The sequence below is a fragment of the Elephas maximus genome, chromosome 2 (assembly GCF_024166365.1).
Source record: "Elephas maximus indicus isolate mEleMax1 chromosome 2, mEleMax1 primary haplotype, whole genome shotgun sequence".
NCBI classification, from domain to species: domain Eukaryota; kingdom Metazoa; phylum Chordata; class Mammalia; order Proboscidea; family Elephantidae; genus Elephas; species Elephas maximus.
The window spans coordinates 136,111,041-136,125,970 of NC_064820.1; the positions used below are offsets into that span (position 1 = coordinate 136,111,041).

The window sequence follows — 14,930 nt, forward strand, 5'->3', positions numbered from 1 at the left end:
AGAGATTTTAAAGAGAAATCTATTTTCTTGATGATTCTGACAAATGGAAACATTTGTTACATTACAAATCCAAATACCCATACTCACGTCATGATGCTTATTCCATCCAGGAGCTCTAGGTCAAATCACTCTTTCAAACAGCCTGAACGTTTACTTAGGTGCACACACCTGTGCGTTCCATAGCCAACAAAAGCCCTGCAAGTGCAGGAAATCTGCTGCCTGAAATGTATTTACATGCATTATGAAAGGGAAAAGAAAGAAATCAAGTCCCTTTACTGGGAGAAGCTTACATCCTTCTTCTCACCAAAGCAATCTACAAGTTGAGAAAAGCTCAGCTATTTCCTAGCAACACAAGTAAACACTGTGCTATATCCAGTGCCCAAGATTTGTAACCATGTTAATCTGTAAGTACTCAACTTAATTAAAGATTAGACTTTTAAATTGTATTTTTAGTGCACAACAGGACTGCTAAATTATGATTATCGGCGGCTAAGTGTGCTTACATCTGCAGAACTCAGGGAATGAAAATGAATCATTTATTTCCATCTTGATATGACTGCTCTTCTCTGAGGCACTATTCTCTGAGTTCACAGGCCCTGGAGTTCACTGGAATTCTATGGTTAAAACACAGCTTGGAGACCTCATTTATGAACATTCCTTTAAACCTTTCACCACTTTGACAAACCCAGTCCAAGTTCACTGAGCCAATTCAAAAGTAGCTCTCAGCCTTCTTACAGGTTTTCAATTACACCAGTACAGAACACCAGAGCCATCATAGTTGAAGAAGTTGTATATTATAGTTACAGAGAGACACAGGTTCTTTTTGAAAAGGCCCAAATCAAAGCAACATTCTCAGAACTGGAGTCAAAGGATACAAAGCTTTACCTATCTTGAACCATCCTTGTCTTTTTAAAGATGAGATCATCACATGACTTAAACATGGCTAATTGTCAATTATCTACTATAAGATGTATGCTATGATTTTTCTAATGTTAAAAATTGACTTTTCAAAGATATTGGCAAGCTGCTTGACCCCAAAACTGTTCCAAATAAGGGTTTTGTTTTGTTTTTAAGAAATTGCCCAAAACATTTTTCTAGATTTCATCCGTCTTCCTAATACACAGTATGTGGCTGCATGGTTTACTTTTCCTTATGTCCACACTGAGAAACAAAAGCCCCAAGCAGGCCAGTGAGCTCTCCACACTGAAACTGATCATCAATGAGAAAACTGAGGCTAGGCCCCAATTCTACTTCCCACTTCAATTCACTCTTTAAGGGGACCTGAGGTAGCCATATTCTTTTCTGAGCCAAAAATTCCTTCTTAAAATGCTTACATGACTTAATAAATCAAACACCACATTTTTTTTTTCCATTTTCAAACTTTGAGTTTATTTAAATACGTGGTTAGTATGGTTTTACGAGAGTACCAATCATTCAGACTTGGTTGTGTAAGATTTTTAAGTGACATTTATCATTAAAGCAGACAAGCAAAAACATGCACATTAGTTGGTTAGAAGCACTTACAAAATTTAAATACTGTACGTGCAAAGGCAAATTTACTCAGGATATAAATCTCCTGTTCTCTCAGGGGGAGTGGTGATGATTCTAAAACCGCTGGAAACAGACAAAGCCCGTCATGATGACTCTAACAGCTCTCTGATGCAGGCTATTCCTTCCTTGTATATGTAATGTCCTATATATGTCAGTTGCAGTTTTTTATAATTTCAGTAGGAGGCTTGTTCACTGGACAAGTTTTTGTTTTTATGTTTCATCTGTTTTCTGTTTTGTATCCTAATAATAAGATTCAAGTCCTCTTCACTTTCAGCAAGCAAGGTGAAGAGGACTTGAAGCACTTACTGATGAAGATCAAAGACCACAGCCTTCAGTATGGATTATACTTCAACACAAAGAAGACAAAAATCCTCAGAACTGGGCCAAATAGCAACATCACAATAAACAGAAATAAATGTTGAAGTTGTCAAGGATTTCATTTTCCTTGGATCCACTGTCAACACCCACGGAAGCAGCAGTCAAGAAATCAAAAGACACATTGCATTGGGCAAATGTGCTGCAAAAGACCTCTTTAAAGTGTTGAAAAGCAAAAATGTCACCTTGAAGACGAAGGTGTGCCTGACCCTGGCCATGGTGTTTTCAATCATCTCATATGCATGAATAAGGAAGACAGAAGAAGAACTGATGCTTCTGAATTGCCGTCTTGGTGAAGAATATTGACTATACCATGGTCTGCCAAAAGAACAAACAAATCTGTCTTGGAAGAAGTACAGAATGCTCCTTAGAAGCAAGGATGGCAAGACTACTTCTCACATACTTTGGATGTGTTGTCAGGAGGGATCGGTACCTGGAAAAGGCATCATGCTTGGTAAAGTAGAGGGTCCACAAAAAAGAGGAAGACCCTTAATGAGAGGAATTGACACAGTGGCTGCAACAATGGGCTCAAGCATCGCAACGATTGTGGGGACGGTGCAGGATCAGGTAGTGTTTCGCTGTGTTGTGCATAGGGTTACTATGAGTTGGAACCAACTCGACAGCACCTAACAACAACAAATAATTACATACTAGACTGCTTAGAAGTTTCTCTAATATTCAATATTGTTGTTGTTGCGAGGTGCGGTCACTCAATTCCGACTCAGAGTGACCTTGTGACACAGAGTAGAACTGGCCCACAGGGTTTTCTAGGGTGTTATCTTTACAAGAGCAGATCACCAGGTCTTTTTCCTGTGAAGCTATTGGGTAGGTTTTTAAAACCAACCTTTCAGTTAGCAGCAAAGTGGTTAACTGTTGCATCAGCAGGGCTCCTTAGTAGTCCATATTAGAAGAAATAAACCAAAAGCTGAACAAAATATACAGGCTTGGTATAATTCTCGGCTGGAATATTACTTCTGAATTTAGAGGCCTCCTAGCCATTCTGACTCAAATGCTATTCTGTGATACTGGAAAGAGCTGGGGTGATTGAAAAGTGGGAACAGGGCCTCTGAGAAGGGGGAGAAGAGCCAGAGAGTAGGAACTGGTGAAGCAGGCAACCACATACCAACCCCTTCAGCTCCTGGGGTTACATATACCAAAAATACCAAACCTGTTGCTGTTGAGTCGAATCAGACTTATAGCAATCCGATAGGACCCAGAACTGCCCCATAGGGTTCATAAGGCTATAATCTTTTCAGAAGCAGAATGCCACATCTTTCTCCTGTGGAACAGCTGGTGGGCTAAAACTGTTGACCTTCTGGTTAGCAGCCAAACACTTAACCACTGTACCACCAGGGCTCCTTGGGTTACATATAGCCTTCCCTTATACATTAATGCATTCGCCATGTCCTAAATGCCTTTCATGGGCTTACTAAACACTGCACTCTGCACCAGGAACAGAAAGATGATAAAGATGAATTCCCTATCCTCAAGAGCCCAGGCCTGAATACACAGGTAGTTACATACAACACGAAAGGAGGCAGTCTCTGATTCTCCCTTTGGGAGGTCCCAGTGCCTCCTAGGGTCCAAGCCTACTGTCCACTATGGGAGGCATCAGTCACATATGGCGACTGGACATTTGAAGTGTGGCTAGTCTGAATTTAGATGTGCTGTAAATGTAAAATACACACTAAATTTCAAAGATGGTATGAAAAAAAGAATGTAAAATCTCATTAATAATTTTTAAATTGATTACATATAGAAATGCTAATATTCTAGATATACTGGGTTAAACAAAATATATTATTAAAATCAATCTTACCTGTTTCCCTCTACTTTTCTTAAGGTGGCTACTAGAAAATTCAAAATGGCCTACATGGCTCATATTTGAAGATCCTATTATATTTCTAGGAAACCCTGGTAGAATAGTGGGTTAAGAGCTACAGCTGCTAACCAAAAGGTCTGCAGTTTAAATCTACCAGGTGCTCCTTGGAAGCCCTATAGGGCAGTTTTACTCTGTCCTATAGGGTTGCTATGAGTCAGAATCGACTCAACAGCAATGGTTTATTATATTTCTATTGGCTAGTGCTGCTCTAAACAGTCACAAGACATTTTGGGAGAAAACCTGGGAGGCTGCCTCTGGGGCAGGTGGGAGAGTAAGGAGTAGTAACTGTGGAGTGAGAGACAAGACAACACACAGGGAACCTATCACAGCTACAAAGAGGGAGTAGAGATTGGCCATGTGCTTGCCTGCCAGGTTTGCAGCAAACAGAGCCCAAGGAACATGAAGACCAAACAATGACAACAGTCACACCACAAATAAATTAGAAGCAGCTTGTGGCTTAAAGTAAGCACTGGTTTACTGGGGACCAGACCAATAAGTTACCTCTATCTTCACCCCATCTGTGGTTAGGTCATCTGGTCACTCTGCCTTCTCATCTGCAAAGGGGGAGCTGAGATTAACTGCTCTGCCTGGGTGTCTCCCCTAACTCTCCAGAAACTTGAAATGCTCTAAAACATCCTGAGGGAAGTAAGGGCTAGAAAAGTAGACATTTTGTGATTTTTTTTTTAAAGCTGCAAAGAACAGAGGACCTCGAGTAGAATTAATCATTTTTCGTAAAACATATCACACTTTATTTAAATTATTTATGAATCCCCTTCCCAGCTAGATGTGAGCGCCATGAGCTCAGGATTCACATCTGTCTGCTCACTGCTAGGAGGACAGTTTGGAGGACAGAACCTGGAATATAACAGGCCCTCAATAAATATTCACGAAAGGGTTTAAAGGGAGAATTTGCAGTCATTTTTGTTGCTGAGTACCTGTTGAGTTAATATTTCCAAGTATGTAAACTACACTCAGGAATGAGTTAGGAGCTCAGCGAGGGATGATGACACCAGTAGTGCTATTGTCATAATGATGGTTATCTGCTCAGCATGCAGAAAAGTTGTGAGCGGTGAAGGAGGAGATGAGCAGACCCTGACTGCTCCCATACTGGAGTCATTCCAAAAGGTTGTTGCAGAAGCAGCCACTTGACCAACTTTCAACAAGCTAGGTTGAAGGCTGAGTGAAGTCAGGACTAACAGTGGCTCCAAATTTCAGTGGCAGTCATGCCAGTTACTGGTAAGATGAATAAACATGAAGGCAGCATAAAGGAGTAGTTATACAGAACTGGGTTCTGGGCTTAATTCCATTTTCACCACTTGCCAGCTGGGAGACTGTGAGTAAGTTTCTTCTCTGACCCTTACTTTCCATAGCTTAAAATATGGCTCATGATGCATGTCTAAGAGGGTTGGTTGGCTATACTATACTTTTCTAAAGGACAGGCTCATGATAAACGCTCAATAAATGATTACATGTGGCACATGGTAAACACTCAACAATGGCTATTATTTTTCTTCTAGATTAAAGCTTTTAAACAGGGTTTTTAGTCCATGGAACCCCAGGAAATCCACAGAGGGGCTTCCACAGATTCTTGGACCCTCCTGAAATTAAAAACAATGTGGTAGGTGTGTGTGCATGGATCTTTTTTCTCTAAGAATCCACTGCTTTCAATGGAATTTCAAAAAATTCTCAGACTGAAAACAGGTTAAGAACCAATGAACTTCTGAGGCTTCCAAAGTGTTTACCTCATTTTATATACCCTCAAAGTCAAGCCTTTTCTATGCCTGTTTAGGAGGACTTCATCTTATACACAGCATTGCAACTCTGTAAGAGGCCCTTATCATCTAGCAGAAGAGGAATGTAACTAGAATTTCTAAGGCAGAAATTCATCTTAATTTTAACTATAGCATTGGAGTCCTTACTTCTTTAAATAGACCTTTTCTCATTGTTTTTACAACATATCTGACAACTAAGGACTTCCCTCCTATCCTTTGCTAGGAAGGAGGCTAGAATGTTTATACCCAGGAGGTGGTCACTTGGTCTAAAAGAACAAAAAAATCACAATATATGAACTGGAAGAGTTCTCCAGGGTCACATAACTAAGGTGGCCAACTGAAACTTGATTCTACTTTTGACAGCTCTGCAATCTCCAGGGAGAGGGAGCTTTGTGGCAAGTGAGCTATTTAAACTCTGACTCTCCATTTCCGCATGTTAAAAAAAAAAAAAAAGGATGATAATAATAGTAGCTCCTTCCTAAGACAGCTGTGAGAATGAAATAATAGTAGTAAGGCTCTTGACAAAGCACCCAAAACAGACAAAGTACCTCATAAATATTAACCATTAAATATACTCTCGTATGGTAGGAAGAAAAATGATTCCTCATCTGGTCGCTGAACCATAGATTCTAGCCTAGAGATTTACTTTGAGCCACTGGTATTTTTCAACCTCTTTTTGTTTTTGTATTACTTTTTTTTTTTTAATTGTGCTTTAAGTGGAAGTTTACAAATCAAGTCAGCCTCTCATACAAAAGCACTTATATACGCCTTGGTACGTACTCCTAGCTGCTCTCCCCAATGAGACAGAACACTCCACCTCTCCACCCTGTACTCCCTGTGTCCATTCAACCAGCTCCTATCCCCCTCTGCTTTCTCATCTCAACTCCAGACAGGAGCTGCCCACATAGTCTCATGTGTCTACTTGAGCCAAGAAGCTCACTCCTTATCAGTATCATTTTCTGTCTTACAGTCCAGTCCAATTCCTGTCTGAAGAGTTGGCTTTGGGAATAGTTCCAGTCTTAGGCTAACAGAAGGTTCAGGGATCATGACCTTAGGCTAACAGAAGGTTCAGGGATCATGACTGAGACTAGAGGGACCTCTGGGGTCCCTCTAGTCTCAGTCAGACCATTAAGTTTGGTCTTTTTACGAGAATTTGAGGTCTGCATCCCACTGTTCTCTTGCTCCATCAGGGATTCTCTGTTGTGTCCCCTGTCAGGGCAGTCCTCATCAACCTCTTTCTTAAAGTGGGTCTTAATGACTGTTATGGATTGAAGTATGTCCCCTAAAAATGTGTGTCAACTTAGCTAGGCCAGGATTCCCAGTATTGTGTAATTGTCCACCATTTTGTTATCTGATGTGATTTTCCTATGTGTTGTAAATTCTGCCTCTATCAAGTTAATGAGGCAGGACTCAATCTACAAGATTGGGTTGTGTCTTAAATCAATCTCTTTTCAGATATAAAAGACAGCCAAGAGACAGGAGGCCTCATACCACAAGAAACAAGAGCCAAGAGAGTAGTGCATCCTTTAGACCTGGGGTCCCAGAGCTTAGAAGTTCCTCAACCAGGGAAGATTGATGACAAGAGCCCTCCCCCTTCAGCCAACAGAGAGAGAAAGCCTTCCCCTGGAGCTGACACCCTGAATTTGGACTTCTAGCTCCCTAGACTGTAAGTAATAAATTTCTCTTTTTAAAAGCCATCCACTTGTGGTATTTCTGCTAGAACAGCACTATATAACTAAGACAGTAACCAAGTAAAAAACAAGCACAGTTTTAAAAATGTTTAAAAAGTGTCTGAGCAGTGACTTCAAAGAAAACCTGCCTTCATGTCCAACATTCTGAGATGCAAATGGGAGAATCAATTTAAAGGGAATAGAATAAATACAAAAATAATCACCCTAAAAATTAATGATTCTGTAATTGTTCCATTCATTCATTTAAAAAAAATATTGAGCATATAATTCAGGATTAGAATTGTGTAACAGAAGGGCACAGGATTATGCACATGGATATACAAAGACAAGAAAGCACAGTCTAGCTCTCAAGACACTTAAGTCTGAATGAGAGACAGACAAGTATATCCAGTGCTTACTACAAAATGAAGTGTGATGCAGGGGATGGGCTGGAGGGAATGTTCAGCAAAAGCTTCTTGAGGGAGCAACACTTGGGTTGAGTCCAGAAGGAGAGCAGATGGTCACCATGTCAAGAAAGGAGAAAAGATATTCTGCAGGGAAAAGAGCATGTGAAAAGGCATAAAAAAGCAAGAGAAAATGGAGCAACTGAAGACTCTGAAGTTAGACAGGTCAGCTACAGCATGGGGATAATGTGGGCAGCTAATGGTGAGAGATGACTCTACAGGGGGAGCAGAACCCACGTGATGGTTACACACATACAACCACCCCAAGGTTATGAAGAGGTTTTGAATGGTTCTTAGCAGGGGAGTTACATGATTTAATTTTATCTGTTTTTAGAAAGAACACTCTAGTAATGGTGAGGTGGATGGACTGCAAGTGGAGAGACTAGAAGCAGCATTTTTAGAGGTGATTTGTGAAGAGTGAAACAGGGAAGGTCTAAACTAAATGAGGAAGAGAAGAAAGATTAAGAGATAGAGCAGGCGGCCTTGGTGACTGATTAGGTGACAGTGAGAAGGTCAGATCAGGATCATTCCCAGGTTTCTGGCTTGGAAGCCTGGGGAGACGATGATCTGTCCTCTAGGGAAAACAGATGGAATAGTACATCTCTGCTGGCTTTGCTTATACAGCATTCACTTTCTCGTCTTTTAGATATCTTGTTTTTACAAACTACCCCTTCTCTGCTCTCAGATCATGTGGTTTCAGAGAATTTTGCTGACTACATCCCCCTCAATAAACACACATACACTCTTTACATGTACTACACCTTCCCCTTCCCAAAAGCTCCAGCGCAGGGCTGAGCCAAGCGGTATGTTCTGAATCTCTGGCCATACGGACTGGTTCAGGCATGAGCGTATGATAAAAACAGGTATCATTACAGTTAATCCTGAATTCTCTCTCATTGTCAGAGCTAAACCCGAAGCTGCTGATGGCTATTTTGCTACCATGAAGAAGAGAAGAAACCAGCACTAGATTCCTTCTGAACTTTTCCAGGACAGGATTCAGTAATTGCCTCTTTCTACTTAAGCAACAAAACCCTGGTAGCATAGTGGTTAAGAGCTATGACTGCAAACCAGAAGGTCGGCAGTTTGAATCCACCAGGTGCTCCTTGGAACCTCTATGGGGTAGTTCTACTCTGTCCGATAGGGGTGCCGTGAGTCGAATTGATTCAATGGCAATCGGTTTTTTTTCTCAGTACCTCAGTACTTAAGCATATATAAACTGGATTTCTGTCACTTGCAACCAAGAATCCTGACAAATATAAAGAGTAAACACATTGTGTTTTTAAAAAGAAAAAAAAAGTTTATTTTTTGGAATAGTGGATTAAAAAAACAGCCATTACTAAGAAAAAGAGTATCTTATAATATTTAAATCTACAAAAAGCACTTAGGGACTTTATAGCAACCTCTACCCTGAATAATGAAAAGCCAGATCAGATTACTTTAGAAAATTTTACTACACCAGATAACGGCACATCCACTCATTCAATTAACATTTATTGAGTATTTTCAAGGTTCCTAGAATTGTGTAAGAGAAACTATAAAAGTGCATGCTTGGGTTTGAGTTGGTCCATCCGGGGCCCTTCCACAAAAAGCAGCTGTGTATCTGTTCAGACTGTGTAAAGTTAGAGAGGCCAGATGTTTCTGTCTGGCCCAACAGCTGTACTTGGTGGTATGGACACCACCTGAATTTCAGACTGGCCATCTATAAAACAAGGCTGGTGAAACAGATCCTCAAGTTGAGCCCTTAGGTGAAAGACAGAACAGAATGTGTTTAGAATTCCTCTCTCCTCTAATAAAACATCTACTTACACTTATGGAGAAGCCTTGGTGAGGGCACTGTGTTGGGGGTTCTGTTCTTTATTCTTCCTCCCTGAGAAAACCCTACCAGTTCCATGGGTTCATGTGTCATTAACGCACCTACATCTCTATGTAAATCTAATCTGGAATCTCCTGCCCTGTCTGCTTCCCAATGGCTAACCCAAATAAATCTTCAGGTGTTCATCTCTAACGGGCATTTGTTGGTATTGCCATCCAACATCCATTCCTTCTTCTTCTGACAGCAGTGCTCCAATATCCTTTGAGGAAGTACCTACTCCCTACTATGTGCTGTCTTGGCTGGGCTGTCAATCAAATGCTTCTGGCTCAGGAGTGAGCATGCCACTCAAACTAGGCCAAAGGGATACTCTTTTCTGCTATGCTGAGTCTTGAGCACAGCACTCTAAGGGTCTGCCTCCATCAGTGCTTCAGGAGAAAAAAACATCATTTCCTATTCCCCAGGCCCCTAGAGCAGTTCTGGCTCCATCCTGAAAGCGGTTCTTCTGACTTCCCTTTGATCTTTAGAATACTCCTCCCCCGCCTCCATGGCCTACCAATAATATCTTTTTGCATTTGATTGCTGTTGCTTTACAACTAAAGAAACTTAACTGATGCACAATAGTCCGCTGACATTTAAACACTAAAAAATACCTAACATTCATAGCATACTCTACAGTTTATAAAGTTCTGTCACATTCAATTTATCTCTTTTAATCAATCTTTCTGGAACTGAGCTTTTCTCCTCCCCCAAAATAAATCACTTATTGATTTCTCTATTTCTCACAACAAAACAATCATTCATTCAGTCACTTAAGCTTTTTAAAATCTCAGAATGATTCTGACTCTGTGCTTTCAGTAAATCCCTATAATCAGCCATTTAATCCTAAATATGGGATCTTCCAGATAGATCCCTTCCATTGTTTTTACTAACTCCATGTTTGTCATAGCCTTTAGAAGGATGTGGCTGAAAACTTTATTATCATTGTGTTGTTCCTCTTCTGTGCACTGTTTACAGACAAGATTACAGGAAGATGAAGTACAGGGCAATTCCTTAACCTCAATTCTCAATTGTCTACAAGCAGGCTCCACTTCTCCTAACTTACATTCCACTATCCCTTAATAGAAAACACCTGCTAGACCAAGGGTCTTCCAACCCATCAAGAAGTGGTCTTTCTACACCCCTTGAATGTGGGGCGGCCTTGTGATTTGATTTGGCCAAAGGGAGAGTAGCAAATGTGACACAAGCAGAGGCTTAAAAAAGTACTTGTGCATTGAGGCTTGCTCTTTTGCTGCTCCAGGAACCCTGTCTGACCACCATGTAAAGAAGCCCAGGCTAGCCTGCTAGAGAATGGGAGACACATGGACCAGTCACCTGGTAACCTGGCCAACAGCCTGATAACATCCAGATATGTGAGTGAGGTCATTCTTTATCATCCTGCCACCAGCCAACCCACCAGTTGACTGAAGATGCCTAAGGAAATCCAGCCAAGAACGGCAGAACCACCATGGGGCTGAACACAACCCAAATCATTATTGTTGTTGTTAGGTGCCATCAAGTTGATTTTTGACTCATAATTACCCCCTGTGACAGAGCTGAACTGCCCCATGAGGTTTTATAGGCTGTAATCTTTATCAGAGCAGATCACCAGTTCTTTCTCTCGAAGAGCCTCTGGGTGGGTTAGAACTGCCAACCTTCCTGTTAGCAGCTGAGGGCTTAACCACTGCACCACCAGATCTCCTTCCAATCCAAATTATATACCACATAATCATGAGTTATAGTAGTTCTCTTCAGCAACTATGTTTTGGGGTGATTTGTTATGCAGCAATGGATAACTGATAATACACCTTAGCTGACTTGGTTGCCTTCTCCTTGGAATTCCTTTTTGATTACTATTTACTGTTTTTGGCACTCAATCACAAAACGTCTTCTTTCATAATTTTTATTATTTTTAATTTTTTATGTGTCCTACTTTTCCCTTGTAAGTTCCTTGTGAAAAGACTGCATTTTGTATTTTACACACTGAATTACTTATACACAAATTCAATACACAGTAAGTATTGAGGAATCAATTAGTACTTTTCCAGGGCCTAGCCATCAATCATATCAGTTAACATTCATCATCTCAAACTTACTTTGATCATTAATTTGAAATGTTGTTTAAAAAAAAAGGAGATGATAAAATGCAAACCATAAAATACAAAATCTAGTTATCTATATAAGGTGCCTTGGTGGTGCAGTGGTTAAGAGCTCCGCTGCTGACCAAAAGGTCAGCAGTTCAAATCTACCAGATGCCCCTGGGAAACGCTATAGGGCAGCTTTATAGGGCCACTATGAGTCGGAATCTACACGACGGCAATGGTTTGGATTTTTTTGGTTAAGCTATGTAAAATGCAAAATCATGCACAGTATATATCAGTATCCAACTTGCTGATTCATTATTAGTAAATTACTTCCTGAAAGTGAATATGCATGCCAGTACAGTTGAAGAGGTGCAAGGAAACAAGTACATAAAAAGTTTTACAGAAGCAACTGTTTAATTTTCACCAGGATACTATTTTTCTCCCAAGACACATTTCTCCCATTACAACGGTAATCTAATAGACTGCCAAAAACAAGGCTTTTATTCTAAGAGTGTCACTGATTCTCTTGTTGCCATTCAATTAGGTTTTGCATTTAAAAGAGAAATTCCCTTGTGTTTCTTATAACGATGCACCTGCTTCTTGGGACGAGTTCCTCCTTTGACAAGAAATGCCTTAAATCTGGCAAGAAAAACAGCTCCGGGCTTTCTCTGATAACATCAAAGATCATTTGTTTGTATTAGATGTTTGTGTGGGTTTCCCTCTTTAGAGCAGTAAAGTACTGCTACAATTCCTTCCAAAACAACAGCACGCACACAGTTTCTTGGCCAGTGTTCTGCATTTTCATGGTACCTACCCGGAACGACTGCCTGGAATTAGCAAGGCTGTGACACAGTAGACAGAGAAATTCATTTGCTTTAATCATTTCCTTTTGGACATCAACAAATAGTAAATATCCAATTAATAAACACAGCATCATTTCAAATCTACTATCTTGTAAACTTTCCTCATGAAATGCTTGCTATGGAGAAACCGAAGTGTGTATTAAAAATTACATCCCATGTTTTTAAATCCCTTTTTATATCTTATTTCTAACAGATGTACAGAGATGCTTAAAAGAAGCACCACGTTTTTCTTTGACTATCAGATGTGGAGATTCATACATCCTTAGTTATGGGTAATTCTCAGTTAATACTGCCTTCCCGAGAGACTTCTGTGATAGGTACCAAAATGTCACACCTTTTCTCACATAGTTTTAAGGACAACTGGAGGTGTCTTGGTAAACTGTAACCATGCTTAATGTAATTTCTCTTTAAGTAGCACTAAAAATAGCCAAAAGGCATTCTCTCTCAGTGGCGTACACATTAGCATGCTGCTTTCCTACACCTTGCTCCCTTTGCCTTTTAAAATTTCAATACATACAAATGAAATACAGATTTCAACTCATTCCCAACTGGGATGTCTGCTCCATAATAAGAGAAATAGGTTTTTGCCTTCTTGCAGATTCAGAAACGGAAAGTGTTTGAAAATTACGTGTTTAGAGTGACACCTTAGAGAACTGACATACTCTGCACACATGTAATCCTCATAAGCCTCCCCAGACAGCCCTGATTTCATTTTGCAAACTGCACCCTGGCCGGGCTCCATGGCACGTGGTGTGTGGCTAGATGGTTCTCCCTTCCTGGAGGCTCTTTGATAGGCACTTGTCAGTAATAGCACGAGAGTGGGGCCCAGCCTTGAGCAAGTGAAAAACAGACACCAATAGTAATGCTTCCTTAATTAACTTTCCTAAGGAAAGCAACGTTCCCACAGGAAAAAAACGTTTCCCCCCTCCTAGCGGTCCATTGAAAGCAAGCAACAATGCTGTTGCCTTTTTGTTTCCTAAAGACTTTCTTCACTGCAAGCAGTAGCGTGTTCCTCAAAGAATGCTAGTATTTCCTGTGGAAACTGTATGGCTGCCAGTAATGGCTCATAATTTTCCCTCTTTCTTTTTCGTAAAAAATGAAATAAACAAACGTGGCATTTGACAATAGCCAAAATACCAGTTCACCCCACTTACCACCTGCAGATGAAAGTCATCACCACGAGAGAAGGCCGCGAGAGAAACACTCCCCGCTAAAACTGACGGACAAGCCCAGGACACAGGACAGTGCCAGAGGGAGGCGGTCAGAGCCAGAGCTGGACGGGGCAGGCAGGGAGCCGCGGTGCTGATGGCAGAGGGGCTCCCCTTGGGCGGCATCGGGCGTCCCTCTTTTGCGTTTATTATTATCCCTGTTATTAGTATTGTTGGTATTACTATTACTTCGTCCCTCGTTATCTCACCTCTTAAGAGCCGCAGCGTTGCCCATCTCAGCCTCCTTTACGATCCGTGGCGGCAGCAGGAATATTAACGACATGAAGCGGGCAAATGAAAAGAATCCTTTGGAAACCGAGGTGGGGGCTGTTCCCCCTCACCCTGTGTAGAACAGCCGCTTGGCAGCCGCCGCCGCCACTGTTACTATAGAGATACTCCCTTAAACCTTTTCTGCAGAGGCGCCGCCGCCTCCTGGAGGAGCGGCCGGGGCTCACCGCACAAAGGGGGCCAGGGGACTGAGGGGAGCAGGCGACACCCGCCGGGGTCGCTCGGTGCAAACTTGGCAGGGCTGAGCTGCCCGCGCCCGACCCCCTCCACCTCCCTGTGGCGCCCGCCCGAGACCTGAACTCACCCGGGGCGCCCCGCGCGTCGGCGGCTCCGGAGCGCGGACGGACTGACGGACCCACAGTCGGATGGACAGCGGCGGAGAGAGCAGGAAAAACCGCAGCGGGAGTGGGAGCGGGAGGGCGGTCGGTGGAGGCGCTGCCGCGGCCCCGCTACGTCACAATGCGGCCGGGCCGCCGGCGCCTTTCCCCGGACCCCCAACGGGCGCGCGCGGGCTGGGGCAGCCCCAGGGCGGTCGCGGCTCGGAGCCGGCGCGGAGGACGGCGCGGGCGCACGGCCGGGGACCGGGGCGCGGCCACCACTGCCCAGGCTGCGAGAGCCGCTGCCCACTCCGGCTGCCGTGCGCCCCCGCGCCCGCCCCCCGGGGCTGGCGAGCCCGGCTCGGCCTGACTGACAGCAGCCCTCCCCGCCCTCCCCGCGGCGCCCCCAGCACGGCCCACGCCCCTCCCCGCTACCTCCCTTCCCAACCCCCAGGCCCGTACGCCGGCTCTTGTCCACGAACCTGTTCTTTCTTCTTCTTTACCTTCTGCTCGTTTACCTCTACCACCTTTGCTTGTCCCGACTGGGCTCCTCCTCTCCTCCCCTCCTACTTTTTGCCCCCACTTACCACTTTCTTTCCCCCTTCCC

General features: G+C 42.7%; 1 protein-coding gene across 3 annotated transcripts in view; it reads right to left on the bottom strand.

The window, feature by feature from the left end:
• Positions 1–14,608, bottom strand: part of SNCAIP (synuclein alpha interacting protein) — a 182,467-nt gene extending 167,859 nt beyond the window's left edge. For 2 of the 3 annotated variants that reach the window (XM_049873560.1, XM_049873562.1), the window contains exon 1: positions 14,311–14,608. The gene's annotated coding sequence lies outside the window, so the exon portion shown is untranslated. Of the gene's footprint in view, positions 1–13,664 lie in introns of all 3 variants that reach the window. The other variant, XM_049873561.1, reaches the window with a different exon arrangement.
• Between the last annotated feature and the right edge of the window lie 322 nt (positions 14,609–14,930).